This window comes from Haliotis rubra, unplaced genomic scaffold, assembly GCF_003918875.1.
Source record: "Haliotis rubra isolate DU_JTF1 unplaced genomic scaffold, ASM391887v1 Scf590, whole genome shotgun sequence".
NCBI lineage: Eukaryota > Metazoa > Mollusca > Gastropoda > Lepetellida > Haliotidae > Haliotis > Haliotis rubra.
The window spans coordinates 605,110-614,871 of record NW_025767291.1 but is presented as its reverse complement, the minus strand read 5'-3'; the positions used below and the strand labels follow the sequence as shown (position 1 = coordinate 614,871).

General features: G+C 44.8%; 1 long non-coding RNA gene across 1 annotated transcript in view; it reads right to left on the bottom strand.

The window, feature by feature from the left end:
• Positions 1–482: 482 nt before the first annotated feature.
• Positions 483–9,762, bottom strand: part of LOC124255058 — a 32,514-nt gene continuing 23,234 nt past the window's right edge. Inside the window, exons 2-3 of the long non-coding RNA XR_006892614.1 lie at positions 2,908–3,099; positions 483–978 (exon numbers count right to left, since the gene is read on the bottom strand). This is a non-coding gene — a long non-coding RNA (uncharacterized LOC124255058). The remainder of the gene's footprint in view (positions 979–2,907; positions 3,100–9,762) is intronic.

Genomic DNA, 9,762 nt, shown 5'->3' with positions numbered 1-9,762 from the left:
TACTAAACAAATCACAGGCTATCCTCGAGTGAGTGAGTGAGTGAGTTTAGTTTTACGCCGCACTCAGCAATATTCCAGTTATATGACGGCGGTCTGTAAATAATCGAGTCTGGACCAGACAATCCAGTGATCAACAGCATGAGCATCGATCTGTGCAATTGTGCCAACCAAGTCAGCGAGCCTGACCACCCGATCCCGTTAGTCGCCTTTTACGTAAAGTATAGTCGCCTTTAATGAAAAGAATGGGTTGCTGAAGACCTATTCTACCCCGGATTTTCACGGGTCAGGCTATCCTCGACCTGTGTGCTATTACAGTAGTCAACGACATTTCACCTTATTGCTGTACCAATGGAATATCACGTCATACATATCGCAGCTGTTCGTGATTGTGACAGATACCACGAGCATTAACAAACAGGCCATGCAGACCAACACTCATAGTGAAATCTCTTGTTTATTGTTCCACGCTAGTGTTAAATAATAATAATAATAATTGCGTTTATAATGCAGGAAACTCCATTCACTAGGTGAATGGTTATACTGCTAACAATCACATTACTATTACCCCAAATAACCCAAGCTGCCTGTGAGGTGCTAGAAGGTTAATAGAGACATGACTTATCCCACCGGGTACCCATTTTCTGCTGGTGAACAGAGGCAATTTTGAACAATTAAACATAAACCTATGGTTGTCTGGTTATGCTACGGTTATTTTTGCCGTGTATTCTTTTGTTATCTTTCTTTTTACAGCCGCGGTATCGTTGAAACCTGCTGGTGTAACGTCAGCTTGTGGCTCACTCGAGTGTTAAGTCACTATTTCACAAACAGCAGGCCGGTTCCAACTACAATAATAGGTGCTAATTATCTTTTTACCCAGATGTCCACATCCATTAAGCTTGATCTTAGAACTTCCAGTGAGATAAGTTGAACCGTCTGTCCAGCGAACTGTTCCACTCTTCTTTCGCAGACCAATATATGCTGTAATAAATGACGAAATTGCATAGCAGAAAGCAATACAATAGGAAAACAACATCACCTTCATCCCTACCATTCTATAAATTCCTTCATGAATATCCACCATTAGATTCAAATCAAACATTGGCCATCCGCTAAAATAATGTATACACATTGTAGGATTAAACCCATTTTACCAAATTTCCAAATTAACTTTTAAAGCTAGAAAAAGAAGGAACCAGTCGACCATTCTATGCATACACATTGAACATTAAACCCTTCGCACACTCCGCATAATTTCCAAATTGAATAAGAGTCTCTTTTAAAGCTGAAACTGAAGAAAGATAACGACCATCCTGAATAATGGTGGAACAATACCGTCTCGTACCCATGGTTACCACAAAGACGAATGAACATTGGAGATGTTGCTGTTAAACACCACTCTCAAAACAAAGAGTATCTGGTATACATCGAAACACAGGCATAGACGTACAGGTACAGATCCATCACCTAGACTCAATGATGCCGTGATGTCCTATCAAGCCAGCACATGTTGTTGGGGATTTACAGGGTTTTCTGTTTTATTAAACAAATCGCAGGCTATCCTCGAGTGAGTGAGTGAGTGAGTGAGTGAGTTTAGTTTTACGCCGCACTCAGCAATATTCCAGCTATATGACGGGGTCTGTAAATAATCGAGTCTGGACCAGACAATCCAGTGATCAACAGCATGAGCATCGATCTGTGCAATTGTGCCAACCAAGTCAGCGAGCCTGACCACCCGATCCCGTTAGTCGCCTTTTACGACAAGCATAGTCACCTTTTATATCAAGAATGGGTTGCTGAAGACCTATTCTACCCCGGATCTTCACGGGTCAGGCTATCCTCGACCTAGCGATGAAGTGAGTGAGGCAGTGAGGCAAACATCACTTCCGAAAACCAGTTTACGACTTGGTCACACGACATCATGACGCTCTCTAATTTAGACTTGGGAAACTATTAACTTGCTTATGTTTCTTCTGTATTGCGTTTCTATCGTGTATCAGCGTCAGATACAATAATTTGAGTGGAAATAACGAGCCCGTTTGGACATAGCATGAAGAGCAATACAGAATTTGAAAACTCAAATAATTTGCATTTGAAGAAAAAATAACAAATTAATGTTTGTGGTGGAAATAATCTCAACAGACCAACTGTGTGCTATTACAGTAGTCAACGACATTTCACCTAGTTGCTGTACCAATGGAATATCACGTCATACATATCGCAGCTGTTCGTGATTGTGACAGATACCACGAGCATTAACAAGCAGGCCATGCAGACCAACAATCATAGTGAGTCGGGGCGGCTCCTTTAGAAAGCTCACAATATGTTCTTCATTAAACTGAAACACTGAGGAAAATCTAAACCTCCGTCTTGGACATTCAAGACTGGTATGGTGTAACAAACTTAGGAATATATTCAGGACATACCGAGATTTGAACCCAGGGTTATGCGTTCCTGTCAGTCCCATTGGATCCTTAACAGCAACATGGGTCGTCTTTGACTACTTTCTACATGTCGTCTACAATCATGGTGTCTTACTAGGCATGAGTGAGTGAGTGAGTTGGGTTTTACGCCGCTTTTAGCAATATTCCAGCAATATCACGTCGGGAGACACCAGAAATGGGCTTCACACAATGTGCCCATGTGGGGAATCAAACCCGGGCCTTCGGCGTGACGAGCGAACGCTTTAACCACTGGGCTACCCCACCGTCCCTTACTAGGCATGAGACCACATTCAGGCCAGGAGGGGCAAATTAAGCACGCACTACATTCGGTCAGAGCATCGTGCAGGAAACATACTTCATAAAGAAGAAAGAAAAACATATACACAATGAAAGTTGATATTACAAACAAGAAGAGATCGACCAGTTTAAAATTGCATGTGACTTGATAAATCCACGGAGCACTTACGAGGTACAGACCCGTGAACCAATGTGGCAACTATGTAGTCAAGTTTCTCCAAGGTGTTCAGGATGATCAGGCGGCCGCCCTCACTCTCACATTGTTCCTGGCTGGCTCTCCAATTCATTTTAACCTCTTGGTATTTGAAGCACAGGTCTACTGACGGGGCTGATTTGTAACCCTGTGACTCGGGGCACGGAACTGGATTACACAAAGACAAAAGAGAGGTGTAGTCATTGAGTGTAATACATTATATTCCAAAGGCAACCTGTTTAGAGTGATCGTGCTTGGAATTCATATCCAACATGCCTATTTGATGTCATATTTTCAACCAGAGGAATTCATGTAAGCAGAACATAATTCAAAATACACTGTAAGTACCCTTATATAAATGCTGGTGATCGGAATATGACATCAAAACTTGGATACAACATAAATGCATTGCCAGGGCACTTTCCATGTCTACAACAAGCAGAATGATACAAGTAGTGACCATGACCGCCGAGGGTCACCAGGACCAAAGAATCCAATAATCAACAACATGAGCATTTCTTGCTGAAAACAATATTTTAATCTTTGTTGCTGCCCTTACTCGCTGCCCAGTATCGCAAGTACCAGATGGTTTTCTTGTGTCTAGAATCACCTGCATTTCATCCACATATAATAACATCCGATTGGCTTTAGATTCATAGTGGTAAGGACGCATGGAGATGAGTTCTTCCTACGAGAAGATTCAACGTTTCAATGGGGCGACCATGGCAGGCAGTTTTCATGGGGTTATACAATAGATTGAGTACAGACGACCTTAACCTTGACTTTCGATTGTCTCATGGGTGCCATGGTGAACTTTGGTCAATGACTTGAGCCAAATTTGATTTTTATTGTGACCTGTTCATTATTTATACTGCATAATGTATACATCTAAAAACACTTTTTCCTTTCTTTTGTCAGTTATCATTGGTAGAAAATCCTGTACTAATTTCTTCAGTTATCATCTCAACAGGGGCAGTGGGGTAGCCGGTTAGAGCGTTCGCTCGTCAAGCTGAAGATCCGGGTTCGATTCTCCACATGGGTACAATATGTGAAGCCCATTTCTGGTGTCCACCACCGTGATATTGCTGGAATATTGCTAAAAGCGGCGTAAATCTAAACTCACTCACTCAACACAAGTCACAAGTGTCTTATTTAAGATCGGGGTAAACCACTGAGAAGTGATACACCATGGAAATTATATGGTAAATTCTATTTTCTTGATTATCCTTAAAATAAAACGGGGATAATGATAGCTTTTGATGGAATTTCATTTTTTAAACATAGAAATAAATAAATATACAGCCGCTTAAGCTGAAGCTTTTTAAGGTCCACATTGTCAGTCGTCACAGTTCGTCGTCTCAGAATCAAATGTCATCGTCGACAACGTCTGCAACTGGCCCAACAGTACCTTCCATTAAGGCATAAGCAGTGGCATCAAGTTCTCCTTAGGCGAATCAAGTGTACATCTTTCCCACGCTGATCGCTGCATCAGGCTAACCTATGAGCAGAGGGAAGCATCACGGTGTGGAGTGAGTGAGGTTTTACTCCGCGTTTAGCAATATTCCAGCAACATCACGGAGGGGGACACCAGGAATGGGCTGCACACTTTGTTTCCATGTAAGGAATCGAACCCGAGTTTTCGGCTGACGAGCGAACGCTTTTACCATTAAACTAAACCACCACCCTGTGAGTGAGTGAGTTAATCTTCAACGTCACATCGGCAATATCTCAGCCATAGTGTGACGAGAACAATCTATATAATAAAGACGAACACGTTGTGGGAGAGGATTCATTTATCATCAGTTACAAGGCCGCTCTGCACGTTGGTTGGCATTCTCTTCCCACAAAGGTGACTTGTCATATCTTCCTACGAACCTCTGTTCTCATACGGCCCTATTTCCCGGCTCTCGTAAAATCCCCTATCGGCAAAAAATTGCAGCACGAATTATCTCCCTTCTTTCTATCCAATCTGAACACGTTGTAAATCGACTTAGATCCAGCTTGACTTATGCAAGCAAACATGGGGCCACAAATATCCCTCCTCTGCCAGGGACTTGTGTTGATGTGACACATAAGACAGTTAATGGCTTTTGATGGAATTTCATTTTTTAAACATAGAAATAAATAAATATACAGCCGCTTATGCTGAAGCTTTTTAAGGTCCACATTGTCAGTCGTCACAGTTCGTCGTCTCAGAATCAAATGTCATCGTCGACAACAGCTTGTCCGTTATTAACGAGAGGCGGTGGAGACGCCATTGATCCGCCATTACATGACTGAGTTCTGTCTAGAAGAAATGTTTGCGCATCGTGGAGGGGAAGATGTTCTAGTTTCCCCCGAAGCATACGGAAATTACCGAGGCCTTGCGAATGAACACTGTTGAAACAACGTCGCTGATTGCACAACTAAATCTGATTGCAACCAATCACGAATCATGAACACTCGCACCATGAAAGGGCCGTATTAAAACAGAGGTTCGTAGGAACAAGTAACCTCTGTGGGAAGTGAATGGTTGGTTGGATTGTTTCTTTTTTAAAGCAGCGCTCAGAAGTATTTCAGCTACATTGCAGCGGTCTGTATATAATCGAGTCTGGACCAGACAATCCAGTGATCGACATCATGTTTCAACAGCGCGTGAAGATGTCGCGCAAAGGTTATGTCCTTCGCTATCTGTAAGACTTCTCTGCCTCGGTCAACCTCCAGAGTAGTATATACAATGATTGTCCGAGATCAAGTCCAACAAAGCCTCTGTAAAGCTTTATTTCATACATAAAGCTTTTGTCAGGCCCTTAGATCTCGCCACCATCGTATATACTACTTTTGAATCCCCAGTTAACTTCCCGGCCACACGTGACACTATTGTGTCACTATGACCGCGATCATGATCTCGTGACACTATGTCGTGTTGACCTCGAGGAAACAGTTTAATGTGAATCCCCTATGATCTCTTTAGTGTTCGTAATGAAGGCTTGCTGGGCTTTTCGTACCCCCTGTTCTATGTACTTTTTTTTCTCGTCTTCGCTGATAGCAGTCTTATGAGACTTGGACCGGATTTCTTGTTTCATCTTATGGTACTAGTCGAGTTCAGAGAGGATTGAACGAAATTCCTCCTCTGAGATCTTACTGTCAGTGAGTGCTGTGGAAATACGCTCACTTACCGTGTTCAGCTTTGCTTCAGCCAGAACCCTGATCTCGTCGTGTTTCAATGCTTTACGATGCAGTCTCCGGGATGCAAACTTAAACACCAACCCTGCCACCCCTACAACCCCAGCTGTTATTTCAATGCCTAGCACTATAGGTGCGGCCACGATGGTGGCTAACAACCCAACACCTGCCGCCCCTAGTCCCATGCTGGTTGCCGTAAGGGCAGTATCAGTCCCGTCCATGATATTGAAAGCTCTATGGTACTTCTTATATAGTGCTTTCTGTGTGTCACGGTCTTGTTCTAGTTGGCGTTTTACATCACATAACTGTCTCAAGTGGAACCCGTCTACGGTTTCCAGGGTCTTCACGACTTCCTCTACGACTGGGTACAGGCCTGTGCATATAATATATTCTAAAACATATCTTTAAAATGTGCGTAATTTACTTTTGCACAGTGTATTTGAAGCTTATAAGTCTTAGACCATTGTTCAGGGTAATAGGTGAGAGGATAATAGGTAACTTTGCGTCCACACGAACATCATTGAGGCTTACTGAGGGGACTAAAGAACCCGTTGAGGGGTCCGGTTGTATGACGATACGGCAACGTTCGCCCGTGTGTAGGGTGCCATAGTGTATTGTCACCTCGGGTAAAAGTTGCTGTTCTGTATCATCAACCAACCCGAAGTAGACTTCTATGATGAGTGTGGAGCCTGGTTTCACAGTCATAAGGTCCAATTGGGAATTGGGGACGTCAAACCTTAACTCGTTCTTCCCGGCTTGAAACTAACATGTTACCCGAGTGATCCGGTATGAGCTGAGTACTTATACCATACTTCGTAATGAAAGCCCCGAACAAGATACCATTGTTCCTAATGGCGGAGACATACCTATCTTTGTCTAACGAGATATAAAGTTCGGTAAGGGTCATGTTGAGCAACCATTTGGGCTCTATAAAGCCGTCTGGCAGATGCCGCTGCACGTACACGCCGTTTCTTAAGTGCAAGACATACGAGGTGTCTTCCTCACCGGGCAGATCGAAGCCCTCCGTGTCTCCTAGATCGTTAAGTGTGGAACGTTGGGCCGATGACGATTGGACATTGCTATAATACTATTACGAGATAGTTTCCAATTGTTTTTTCTGATAATTTCTCAGGGGTGCACTTCACCCCCATGAAGTGTATGTTGTCGGGTAGGAAGATCTTGGTGAGGGATATCGTGTCTTCCACAGTCAGGGTGACCCCCCTGCAGATTGGTGTGGGAGTCGGCACCCACCCGCACGTAAACAGTGCAAACCTGATACTGGTGCCGTTTCACCCACCGGAGTTTGATTCCCTTCAAGATTTCGACTTCATCCCGCGATGGTTCCCCTAGGTAGACTTGGATGACCAGTGTGGAGTTCGCCGGTAGACTCTCAAGGATGTTCACCATGCCTTCGAATTTAGACACCACCTGCAATGCCACGTTTTGCATCCGTGCACTTGCTCGACAGCATGTGGGCTGTAGCACTCGAGACTGGGCTGATGACTACGCTACGTCTCTGCGTCGGGACGTAAGCCACGAGCAGGGTTCCGTTGTTCATGACTTTGTTTAGGTAGTTGTCTTTGTTTTCCGTGAACACTTAAGGGGAGCCGAGCCTAATGTTGAGAAACCAATCTACTCGAGAGGGTAACAACACCCACTTGTTGTCGTCGGTGAAGACGAGGGTATACTGCTTGTTTCGGGCGACGGTCGTGCTCTCAACATCTTCTAAGTCGAACAGTTTGCCTCCGAACGATTGGTATACCGCCCATCTATCAGGTCGAACCAAGTGTTGAGGGCCGCTCCTGAGGTATCTACTTTGTCACCTAGGGTTCTACCGATGGAGGGGATTTCAATGCATTTGTAAATGTTGTTTTTCAGTTACAAGGCATACAATTTACCATCTACTCAGGGGTCGTCGAATCCGCGTGTGTCCCCAAGGTCGGAGATCCCCACATTGACGCATTTTTTCAACTTCATTCTGGGACCTTGTGCGCTGGTCATTTTATGTGCAGCGTTATGCTGAGGTATCTTATATTCACAGGATTATGCTTTATATCTAACACTGATATTACCAACTCAGGGATGTTGCCCCGAGTTAACCTCTTATACTGCCGCGGTGAAAACGACTCGGTTCTACCGTCGTTGTATTTCTCCGTTTTCACCGGTATGGCTCTCAGTATCATGGAAGGGTGACCACCTTGAATGTTGTCCGTTGTGCTCAACTGGCCGAGATGAATGCCCAGCTCTCGGTACGGTACTAGGTCGGGTAACTCCGTGCCTGTGATGGTAGTTGTTGGTTTTATCTCGTCCGGCGACATCCCGAGCGTCCTCGCCAATGGTCGGCTGAGCCTCAAGGGGTTTATCCCATTGTTGGTTAACACCACTGTGCCGTTTGATTCGTTCATCTTGAGTTCGGCTCCCAGGGGTTTGAAGACCTCGTCGCTTAGCGAGCACATGCTGTAGTAGCCGTCAGTTATCTGGTTGCGGGTGCCACTGACGAACAGCTTGTTGTTGTTGGCGTTGATGTTAGTCCATCGCGGTAGGTAGGTGATATCTCAGAGTGCTACTTCGAGTTGGCCCGACGTGTTATCGATCGCGTGCATCAACTGAACGGACTCGCCGCTCGTTATTCCTGGAAGTGTTACGTACATGTTAGAGTATATATACCCATTATATAATACTTTTAAAATGTACAAACCAGGAGTGTTTTACCCTAAACTGGACATAGATTTCGCGCACATGAAGATCGTGGTCGACGCTGCTGGGCTGTATTTCAGCGCCCAGTTTATAGATGTGTTCGACCGGTATAAGCTTTCGGTGACTAACGTCAAGGCAGTCCACGCTTGGTTCAACAACCCGATGCAGTTCTGGCAGAATCAACTCAGCTTCGCCGTGTGGTGCGCTACAACGGGGGTGTGGCTTGACATTGACCGACACTCGGCATGATGCGCTGAGTATGTCTGTGTTCATGTTTCACATGTACTACCAGGTCAGGCGTATCCTCAAAGAGATCAGCGCCCCGCTTCCACAGGACAAGGCTTGGGATGCATCGAACAATCCACACGATCGGCGTGCTTACGAACAGATTTGTGGTGAATTCGGAATCGATCCGAAAACGGATTGGCGTATACCAGGAGGAGTGATTGGCTCTCCGTAAAAGCATTACGAAAAGATACAGTGGTAAACTTTATGAAGCACAATATGTTTTGTTCGGGTAATTTCTTCCATGCATTCTCCAACCTCGTTCCTAAACTCATACACAGTGGGCCAAAACCAGTGAAAGAAGCCAGCGATGATCTACTGAAAAGGGGGTTTACTTCGGCCAGAATTTGCTCTGTCGAGTAACGAATGGCGAGATGATCGTATGGACTTTACAGGCGACGTTGGTTTCACCATTCAAAAGGTCGAGCAACCCCCCTACGTTGAAGACAATTGGAAAGTATATATGCTGGACATGTTGAAAGGGTTTACTCGTGCCGGCACCGAACGCTTGAACGACTCGATTCGAACGTACGTGTGGGCGCTGTTGGGTGCGCAGACGCAAACGCGTTCCAACATCCTCGTTAAGGGGACTGCTTACGATGCTCATGAAACAGTTCATTGCTAACGTCGAGGATGCCATAGCCTCCCCGGTCGATCTAACGGGTGCTATCCGACGATACGGAG